The sequence below is a fragment of the Chinchilla lanigera genome, unplaced genomic scaffold (assembly GCF_000276665.1).
Source record: "Chinchilla lanigera isolate Chin_1 unplaced genomic scaffold, ChiLan1.0 scaffold00071, whole genome shotgun sequence".
Lineage (NCBI taxonomy): Eukaryota > Metazoa > Chordata > Mammalia > Rodentia > Chinchillidae > Chinchilla > Chinchilla lanigera.
In genome coordinates, this window is record NW_004955472.1 from 2,117,321 (window position 1) to 2,129,124 (window position 11,804).

Below are 11,804 nucleotides of genomic sequence, written 5' to 3' on the forward strand. Positions count from 1 at the left end.
ACAGGACAGGACAGGACAGGACAGGACAGGACAGGACAGGAAGGAAGGAGGAAGTAAGTTTCTGAGGGGCCAGGGATATAGCTGAGGGGCACCAGCACCTGTCTGGCAAGCACATGGTCATGGGTTCAATTCCTGATACCCCCAAAAATATTCAGTCAAGAGTCAGAAAGTTTTAGTATGTATCTTACTGAACCCAAAATCACAGACAAGAATTAAAGTGACGTCTCTAAAAATAACCTAGAATTAAGGCTCATTAACTGCAGTGTAAGATGAGTATTCATGCTTCTTGCAAAAATCTGTCAGTATACAACACACATAACAGCTGGACACTGTGGCTCATGCGAATAGCCCTAGCACTTGGGAGGCCAAGGTGAGAGGATCACTTACGCCCCCAAGTTCAATACGGGCTTGGGCAACACTGACAGCCCTCATCTCAATAATAAACAAACGAACAACAACAAAAAAAGCACAAACAAATATGTAACAAAAATGTGTGTTGAAAGTTGTATTCCCTGTTCCGTGTGGCGGTACACAGCTGTAACCCCAGCATTCGGGGAGGCTGAGGCATCCTCAGCCATATATAGCTGGTGCCCCTCAGCTATATCCCTGGCCCTCAGAAACTTCCTTCCTCCTTCCATCCTGTCCTGTCCTGTCCTCCCTCCCTCCCTTCCTAGCCCCTCAGAAGCTTTTCCTTCTTTCTCTCTCTCTCTGTCTCTCTCTCTCTCTCTTTTGTTCTTTCTTTCATTCTTTCTCTGATTCTCTTTTCTGAAAAACCAAGCATGAGCCCAACTGGGCAACACGGTGGCTTAGTGAGACCCACTCTGGGGTCTTTAGGGCTCTTCAGGGTCGTGGGTCAACGCAAAGACCCTGAGTTCACCCCCTAGTACCACAACACAAATTTTACAAACAGCCGGGCGTGGTGGCGCACACCTGTAATCCCAGCACTCGGGAGGCTGAGGCAGGGAGGATCGTTGAAGAGTTTAAGACCAGCCTGGGCTACAAAGTGAGCTCAAGGCCAGCCTGAACTGCACAGTGAGACCCTGTCTCAAAAAGACAAAAAAAAAAAAAAACAACAAAAAACTAAAACCAAACCAGCCTCCCCAAAACTTGCATTCCCTTTAAGCAGATTTAGCTCACAGAAGCAAAACCATCTTTAAAAGGGAAACCTAATAACTGCTTTATTGCCATCAGAGAAACAATGGAAAACAGCACAAAGTTGCTCAGTCATTTATATTTATAGTATGTGACTGCATCAGACCTTAATACCACCCTGTGAGAAATCTGGACAACCACAAGGCAAAATCCTAGCTACATACGCTGCTGCTAATAATCAAAAGAGATCACAATCCAGAGAAGAACAAGTCAGTGATTTTATACAGCAGTCACAAGTTAACAGAGCAGGGGCTAGGGGTCTGGACTGGTGGCAGGGAGCTGGCTTAGCAAGGATGGGGCCGGGGTTCCATCCCAGTACCGCCTTCTCCTTCCAAGTAACAAATTAACAGAGCACTAGAGATACCGTAACCCGAACTGCAGAACACAAACTATGGCTTCAACAGAACAAAAAACTGAGTTGGGGAAACTGGATGCTAAAAGCAACGTTAATGGACTGAACTCAGACTTACCCCTTCTGCTACACACAGAAATGCTGGATTGTATTTTTAAAATAGTGTTCTTCAGCATGCATGGTCCCATGATCCTTCTAAAGACACTAAAATCCAATGATGCTGAAGTCTCACAACAAACCGCACAGCATTTGCATGTAACATACACACAGTTCTCACGTACTACTTTAAACCATCTCTAGATTTCTTGTAATACTTCATACAACGTCAATGCTTTGTAAATGCTTGCCTTACACAGTTGTTTAGGGAATTAAAAAGAAGTCTGGGGGCTGGGGGTTTAGCTCAGCGGCACAGCGCCTGCCTGGCAAGCGCAAGGTCGTGAGTTCGATTCCTGGTATGGCGGGGGGTGGGGGAAGTCTGTGCTCCTGACTCCCCCACCCAGTATTTCTGAGCCTCAGTTGGTTGAATCCACAAATGTGGATAGAACCATGAGTACAAAGGGCTGTGTGTTCAACACAACTGCACTGGAGCGTCAGGGTGCAGAAGCAGACTTTTCCAGGCCAACTGGTGCTCAGCAAGGACTCGGGGCCCGGGGCCCGGTCCAGAATGAGTCAGGAGGTAGAACTGGGGTAGTTCAGGCCAACAACGGGAAAAGTAAACTCCTTCCTGCCCGAACTGGGTGGCTTAAAGTAATAGTAATTTGTCTTAGTTCTGAAAACAAAAGCCCCAAATTCAAGGGGTCAGCAGGGCCGTGTGCCCCGACGAAACCTTTCGGGAACAAGCCCTTCTTTTCCCTGCTCTGGCCTGTGTCGGCTAGCATCACTCAATGCTCCCTGGCTTGTTCATGCACTCTCCACTCCGCACTCCGAGGTACTAAGAATTAAGTCTGCAACATGCATCTTGGGAGAATACAATGAAACCCTGATAAGGCTGGCAGAGGGCAGAAAGGATCTTGTGAAAAACCAAATGAAAGTTCAGCAAAAGCTCTTGGAAAAATGAAACAAAAAGATGGAGAAAATCAAGTCAATTACTCTGTATGGAAGAGACCGAAAGTATGGTAGCCAAACTTTCCAAAGCAAAAACCAACACTGCAACGCCTTTTCCACATGGCATCTGCTGTTCCACGTGTCCCCCTCTCCCCAGGCTGAGGAGGTGCCCAACCCAGGGCCTTGCATATGCTAGGGAAGTGCTCTACCACTGAGCTACAGCCACACCCCGCAAGTCTCTTTAAAAGGACACCAGGAAAAAAAAAAAAAGGACACCAGGGGCAACCCACTCGGGATCCCTTCTGTCTCTCTCTCAGACAGAAGCTTTTATTCCCTGATAAATACACTCTGCTCTTAAAAAAAAAAAAGGACACCAGTCATACTGCACTGAGGGTTTGCGCTATTCCAGTATGACCTCTTTTTAAATAATTACTTCCACAACTAGCCTATTTCCAAGGAAAATGTTCTAAGGTATTAGAGGTTAAGACTTCAACTATAATGTTCTTTCTGAGGACACAATTCCAACTGTAACAGTCCTACCTACTGGTCCACCAAAACTCATGTCCTTTCCATATGCTAAATATATTCAAGATACTAACACCCTCAAAACTGTAATCTTTTGGGCATAAACTTTAACAACAATCTCCACCTAAATACCAAAGTTCAGGGCCGGGGATTTAGCTCAGCGGCACAAGTGTCTGCCTGGCAAGTGGCAAGGTCCTGAGTTCAATTCCTGGTGCATACATACGTACATACACACCAACCACACAATGAGACAGTTATGGGTGAGGTCTGGGGTGTTGATTCAACATGAGGCAGAACTCTTCTGCATCTGTAACCTTAGGAATCAACCAATGAACTAATCTGCTTCTAAGCACAGAACAGACATCCTCATTACAAAAAAAAGGAAAGAACTGGAAGGAAAAAAGATTATAGGTCCAATACAAATCCAAACCTAACAGCGCAAATTGAACTACCTTTCAGGGCCTGAGACTAGCTCTCTGTGGTTCTGTGCTCTGTTCCATGGGCCCGAAGTACACACCCAGTCTCTCGGTCTTGGGTGGTGTCTGCTCTCTGGAACCAAGGAGGGCACCTACCTCCTCTGCCCTCTCTGGATTCTGTAGTCATCACTCTGTCCTCATAGTAAGTTTTCTTTCACATCATCCTGTCTCTGCCCCTTTTAGTCCAGACTAGCAGGGTATCCACTGATACAAAAATCCCTCATCCATCCTGGGCTACGTAATAAAGTCAGCCTGAACTACATAGTGAGACCTTGTCTCAAAAGACCAGAAGACAAAGACGAGCAAGATAACATCAAAGAGGATGAGGACGACGAAGAAGGAGGAGGTGCAGAGATGCTGGAATTCTCACACACTTACAGGTGGAAACGGGTGCCATTCACTAAGGTCTCACCACCACTGGCAGCAAGTGGTGTCGTTACTTTGGAAAACAGTGTAGAAGTTCCTTAAAATGTTCCCATGTTTCACTCAGCGGCCACTCCAAGGTATATAGCCAAGAAAATGAGAATATATGACCACTCAAAAACATGTACACACACACTTTTCATGGAGTGAAACAGTAATACATGCCACACAACACAAATGAACCTTGGAAAGAATGAGGCAGGTGTGATAGCGCACGTCTGTAATCCCAGCACTTGGGAGGCTGAAACAAGAGGATCACTGTGAGTTTGAAGCCAGCCTGGGCTACAAAGTGAGCTCAAGGCCAGCCTGAACTGCATAGTGAAACTGTCTCAAAAAGACACAAAAACAAAAACAAAACAACTTTCAGACTTCCAAATGAAGACGAGAACTACATTCCTAACAACCTTAGAAAACAACGGTCAGCCTGGAATGGTAGTGCATGCCTGTAATTCTAACACCTGGCAGGCTGAGGCAGGAGGACTGCCACAAGTTCAAGGCCAGCCTGGTCTAAGGAGTGAGCCGAAAGCCAGCTGGAACCACACAGCAAGACCCTGTCACCATAAAGAAAAAAAGGCCATCATTATTTTGCGTGAGAGCCCACGCTGCGCTTCTCGTACGTTTTTGCTCTTACTCTTTTTCTCTTTATTTGGTCCAAGCTTGCTCTGCAGAGCCAGAACCCCCTCCTGCACTTTTGCTTTCTGGAGTAAGCTTTGTCCAGGAAGGGGAAGGGGAAGGGGAAGGGGAAGTAAAGCAAAGCGGGGAGGGGAGGGGAGTATAAGGCTATCAAAGTATAAAAATTTCAAGTACCAGAGTAAAACTCAGTAGGGGAACTAAGATACAAATTTGAGTGCAAGAAAGGAATTCTTTTTAGTACTAGAGATTGAATCCAGGGCCCCGTGCATGGTATGTAATCACAAGACTATTTTTAATTATTTAATTTATGATTTAAAAAACTGTACCTAAAAACATGAAACAGTATAAGTAGTTTTTAAAAATTCTTTTAAGGGGTATATGACCATCCCCTACACACACAGAGACCAGTAAACAAAATGACTCCAATCTGTTTAGTTAGGTCAGTAGATAAATCAATCAGGAGTCAAAGCACAATTTATTAAGCCTTCTAAGCCATTTCACACACACACACACATACACATACAACAAAGACAGAGCACCAGATAAAGCTCTTTATAAAGTAATAGATAAACTCAATTTTGAGTTTGTAAAAGTCTAAGACTTTCCTTTAAAAGCAAAGGAAACACTAAATTTTAAAAAAGCAATTTAAACACAGAAGTCACCGGATTCAAAGAAGCAGGGCCAAGTTTAAGATAATGTAAGAGGATTAGCTAACACTTGAAAACTTCCTCCACAGTGAGCAGAGGAAAATGAGAATCACATGCATTATCGCTAAATACAACAGTTTCAAAATGATGCATTTTGAAATCAATAAATACAACAGTTTCAAAATGATGCATATATACTTTTATCTTAAGCTGAAGATAAAACCACTAAACATAGGAAGGATTCTTCTGCACAGGTTAAAAAATAATGTACAACTGTGCTTTACTAGGAGTAAAGAAATGAGATTCCAATACCCACGCAGAATTACTCAGTGTATGCCCTGGGGCTCCCAGGCACTAGGGGAGGCTCAGGCAGAAGCGTGACTAGGCCCGGGAATTCCCAGCCAGGCTGTGGTATTGGGGGTAAATCCGCACCCGCCCCTCAAAAGACAAAACACAAATAAAAAAGCATTTATTCCTTCCAACACGTACCTCACGTTCTGAGTAGGGTTCCACCTTTCAGAAGGCAGCTCTCCACTCTGTGGGTCATCTACAGGCGGGTGAAGAATCGAAATGCACACATCTCCATTCTATAAGACACAGAGATCACATTCACTAAGACACCCCAAAGTGTTAACACAAAAAGATACATTAGCTCTGCCTAAATTTCTTTTGTTCCTAGAATCTTGTTTTCATTAAGGGAGAGAACAATTCTTTTTATTCATGTTCAAATGCAAAGTTTAAACCATTTTTTAACACTGTAAAGATTCATTTGGACCAGTACCCAAGATGAGCTACTCAACAGAAACGACAAAGTTGAGTAAAATAGTCACTTATCTCTTGACAGTCTAAAATGGAGAAGGCTGAATTTTTTAAAAAAATTAAATGTATTACAGTATGAAATACAAGTCTGACCTATTCAATCCACAGTTAAATACACACAAATATATGTATGCAAAATAGAATTTTTAAAAGATTAAAATATTAATAAAATAAACACCAAATATTGTATTTTAAAACTCTATTAGCCTGGTGTGGTGGCGCACCTCTATAATCCCAGTACTTGGGAGGCTGAAGCAGGAGGATAGCCTCGAGTTCCAGGCCAGCCTGGACTGTACTGGGAGACCCTGTTTCAAACAAACAAACAAACAACTCTGTATTACAAGTACAGCATTAGAAACCAAAAGAAGGGAAGAAGTGTAACAGAGGAGACAGACTAGGAATATCCGGGCAGAGGATTCAGGGGAGGTGAAGTGGAAGATGAAAAACGGGTTTTGTGGTTTTGGAAGCTTAGAGATGAGTTTTTATTTAATAATGACTACAATTTTAACCATGTAGAGGAACTTTAGTTTGGAGAAATAAACCAACATCACAAATGGTAAAATAAAATATGCTTGGGTAACTGTATTCATCTTCTGTTGCTACTGTAACGTATTACCAAAAACTTCACAGCATGAAACAACACAAACTCATCACTTCCCATTTCTGTGGGCTGGAATCTCGTACAGACACCACCATGCTGTTGGCAACACTGCGCTCGCTTCTGGAGGCTCTAGGGAAAAATTCCTTCCCTGTGTTACTAAACTATCTTATAACAACTACAGTGAAAATGGCCGCACTTCCAAAATTGTAATACAGATCTAATGCAATTCCAATCAAAATTCCAACACCGTATCTCGGGGCTGGGGATTCAGCTCAGGGGCACAGCGCCTGCCTGTTAAGTGCAAGGAGTCGTGAGTTCGACTCCTGGGCCCAAAAGAACAACAAAACAAAACAAAACAAAACAAAAAAACAGAAACAACAGCGTATCTCACAGAATTAGAGAAAAGAATCCTAAAATTCATTTAGAACCAGAAAAGACCTAGAACAGCAAAGGCAATTCTAGGCAACCAAGGTAGCACAATGCCTAACTTGAAATTACACTACAAAACTGAGATAAAAGCAGCACTGTACTGGCAAAAAAAAAACCAGACCTGAAGATCAACGGAACAGATTAGAAGATGCAGAAACAACTCCAGACATACTCAGCCACCTTATCTTTGACAAAGGTGCCAAACACATTCACTGGAAGAAAGGCAGTTTCTTTAGTAAATGTTGCTGGAAAAACTGGCTCTGCACATGCCGAAGATTAAAACTGGACCCCTATCTTTCACCATGCACTAAACTAAAGTCAAAATAGATCAAAGATCTAAATATTAAAACAGAAACATTGAATCTGCTGGGAGACAGAATATATAAAACTCTTGAAGACACTGGGGTAGGCCAAACTTTATGAACAAAACCCCGAAACTATCACAAAAAATTAACAACTGGGATCTCATCTTATTAAAAAGCTTTTGCACAGCTAGAGAAATCACCAACACAGTGAAGAGACAACCCACAATGTGGGAAAAAATGTTTGCCAGCTGTTCCTCAGACAAAGGATAACTATCAAGAATATATAAAGGACTAAACAAAAACAAAACAAAAACAAAGAGACCTCCCAAATTTAAAAATCCAGTCCAAAAATGGGTATCTGAAATGAATACACACTTCTCAGATGAAGAAATGCAAACGGCAAATAAATATATGAAAAAATGTTCAACATCACTGTTCACTTAAGAGATGCAAATTAAAACAACACTGAGATTTCATTTTACCCCAGAAAGAATGGCTATTATCAAGAAATCAACCAGTAACAAATGCTGGAGGGGCTGTGGGGAAAAAGGAACCCTTCTCCACTGTTGGTGGGAGTGTAGACTGGTAAAACTACTGTGGAAATCAGTGTGGAGATTCCTCCAAAACTAGGATTGGAGGATCCATTTGACGCAGCTACAGTATTCCCCTTCTGGGTATCTTCCCAGAAGAATTAAAAACATCGTACGTACTACAGTGATTTATGTGCACCTATGTTTATAGCAGCACAGTTTGTCATAGCTAGATCTTGGAAACAACCCAAATGTCCATCAACCAAGGAATGGATAAAAAAGGTAGTCTTTGTACACAATGGAGCATTACTCAGCCATAAAGAAGAATAAAATGGAGACTTTCATACGTAAATGGAAGCAACTGGAGACCATACTCGTAAGTGAAATAAACCAGATGCACATGTATAAACACCTTACTGTCTCCCTAGTGTGAGAAGCTGAAAAAGTAAGATCCAAAATGTACAACAGATAATGTAAAATGGGAAGAAACTTCAAAAGTAAAGAGAAATTGGGATGGGGGAATGGAGAAAAGGGAAAAAATATATATACGAAAGATAGAGAATTAGTTATACTACTAATTTCTCTTAGTTCTTTGAAAAGAAAGGTTTGTGTTAATATTGTTTGGACAATTAAACGCTGATATCCTGTACTCTGAGTAACTAATTTAAAGGTAACAATAGGCAATGCATTAACCATTGTTACCCTCCTATTATTTTGTTTTGAGATTGTTTGTCTTTAAGAAAATAAAAAAAGACTATCTTCTGCCAAGTGAGCCTCGAACCACGTCTGTAATCTCAGCTATTCAGAAGGCTGATAAAGGAAGATCCTGGGCAACTTAAGCAAGACCCTGTCTCCAAGTTTTAAAACAAAGCTGTGGATGTAGCTCAGTGCTGAAGATTTACTACATGTGCACGAGGCCATGTGTTCAATCCTCAGGACCTCACTCCCAAAGAAGACAACCCTTTGCCTATCTTCAAAGCAAGGTTTCATTTTTCTTCACCTTTCATCTGGAGTTATGCCTTCTCTAACTCACTTTCTGCCTCCTCCTTTTCCTTGTAAAGACCCTTGTGATTATTCTGGCTCACCCAGTTAATCCTCAACAATGTTCCTGTTTCAAGGTTAGCTGATTAGCAACCTAACTGCTCTTTGACACGCACCCTAACACAACCCAGCATATGTACAGGTTTCAGGGATTAGGACATGGACATTTTGTGGGAGCCATTATTCTACCAACTCGTAACACTGAGCAGCCGAGGTTTTGCTGAAGAGTGAGCTCCCCAAAAGTACATCACTTGGTTCAGAGTTAAGTATGTATATAAATAAAACTTCTGGGTAACTGAATGAACTATATGAACAGAGCTGCATTTAGAAATGCAGTTTTAAAATGAGATCTTACTTGATGCCAGCAATACATTTGACAAATTCCAATAGTTTTTCATGATTAAAAAAAACACTGAGAAAACCACAAATAGAAGGAAACTATCTTAACATGATAAAAAGCAGTTAGGAGAAACTCACCAGAGAAAGAGTGAAAGGCTCTTTTCTCCTGAGATCAGGAACAAGACAAGGACACTCTGACCATGGCTATCTAACCCTGTAATGCAAGTTTCCAGCCAGCACAGTTAGGCAATCAATGAAAGGAATATGAATGGACAGGAGGAAGAAAAACCATTTATCTTTACTCACAGATGACATTACCGTGTATGTGGAAAACTCCACAGAAACCACAGGAAAGCTCAGGTTTATCTCTGTACCCCAGACATACATAACCCACAAGGCTATGTTTTAAAAACTCCCATTTGTACTGGCATCTACAGAAGTCAGCCTGGTCAAGAAAGGGAAAATCCTGTACACTGAAAACAAAATAATGTTCAAAGAAATTTGAAGAGACCTAACCTGTAACCTCAGCTACTCAGACTAACAGGAGGATTACAAATTCAAGGTCAGCCTGAGGAACTCACCAAGACTATCTGAAATTAAAAGTGAAAGTTTTTAAAAAAAAATCCCACCACTCAACAGGCTGAGGTAGAAGGACTGGCCCCAACTGGAGGCCAGCCTGGACTACACAGCAATGTAGCAGAAGACCCCTCAGCCCCAGTACACTTCGGTTTGTCAGCTGCCCAGGTAATAGTTCCTGCTCCAGTTCCTGCTACTTCCGTTTCTTAGAAACGGCTGGTCACTGTGATGCATACTGTACACCAATCCCCGCTGACAAGCTGTTCTGCCTCTGTACTTGCTGCTTGCTTATCCCATACAAGCTCCAGCCCACCAGAGATCAGGCCCTGACATTTTAATAAGGATTGGATCCTTGTCTGTGCCTGTATCCTGGGTGTCAGTGTTTCTGCTTGCCAGACCCTGTCTCTATTAAAAAAAAAAAAATAAGGTTAGAAATGTGGCTTACATAAAAAAGGTTGTGTCTTGATTTCTAACATGCCTGTATTGGGTGAAAATTAAAAAAACAAACAAAAAAAAAAAAAAAAAAAGCTGGGGATGTACCTGAGGGTGAAGGTCCACAATTCAATCCTCATGTAAATAGATAAGACAGGTAAACGGCTGGAGAGAAACCTAGTGATACAGTGCCCCTGGGTCAACCTCCATACCACAAAATTGTGGGTGGGGAGCACAAATTTTAAAAACCTAAATAAATATAAAGATTTAATGTTAAGGTGGCATTATTCCACATCTGACTTAAAAATTCAATATAATCCACAGCAAAATACTACCTTTTTTTTTTTGCAAACATTAACAAGCTGATCCTAAAATTTTTACAGAAATTTAAGTGGCTCTGACAGCCACAATAATTCTGAAAAATGAACAAAATTGGAGGACTCACTTCTCAACTTCAACCAAGCAACATCCAACAAGCCGCTCAGTGCCGCCACAATGACAGACAGACCAAGTGAACAGAACAAAAACTAACTTCAAGTGGACTGGAGCTCTCAGAGCTACACTCACAACGCTTAGGAAGAAAACGGGGCGGTGGCGGGGGGACCCGAGAAAGAAAACAGGGGCTGGGGATACAGCTCAGCAGCACAAGTGCCGGCCTGGCAAGCACAAGGTCCTGAGTTCGATTCCCGGTACCCCAAAAAACAAACGAAAAAAAAAAAAAAACAAACAAAAGAAAACTGGAGATGTAACCTTTCATGACCTCTGACTTGGGAATAGGTTTTTATATATAATTACAGGTGACCATGTAATCATATGACTTGGTTTGACCAACCAAACCATGAATATCAAACAAAAAATATAAATCAAGACACTTCATTAAAAATTTTTGTACATTCAAAGGACATTACCAAGAAAGTTAAAAGGTAACCTTTTTGCAAAGGAAGAAAGTATTTGCAAATCACCTACGTGGTAAGGGTTTAATACCTAGAATATAAGGAGCTTCAAAAACTCAGTGACAACACAACTTAAAAAGGTGCACTGGGCGTGGTAGTGCACAGCCATAATCCCAACACTTGGGAGGCTGAGGCAGGAGGATCACAGCATCTGAGGCCAGCCTGGGCTACACAGTAAATAATGAGTTCAAAGCCAGCCTGGACTACAGAGTAAGACCCTGTCTCCAACCACCACTCCCGCAAAACAAAACAAAACAAAACAAAACAAAACAAAACAAAGCTAGCATGGTAGTACACACCTGTAGTCCCAATAGTCAGTAGGCTGAGGCAGGAGACTCACTTGAGCCCAAGAGTTTAAGGGCAGCCTGGGGAACATAGTATTGGGCAACATTGTCAGACTTTATCTCAAAGAAATGTATGAAGCGAAGGACAGACATTGGACTGGGGATTTACCCCAGTGGCCCAGCACCTGCCTGGCAGATGTGAGCTCGAGTACCACAAAAAAAAAAAAAGAAAAAAAAGAAAAA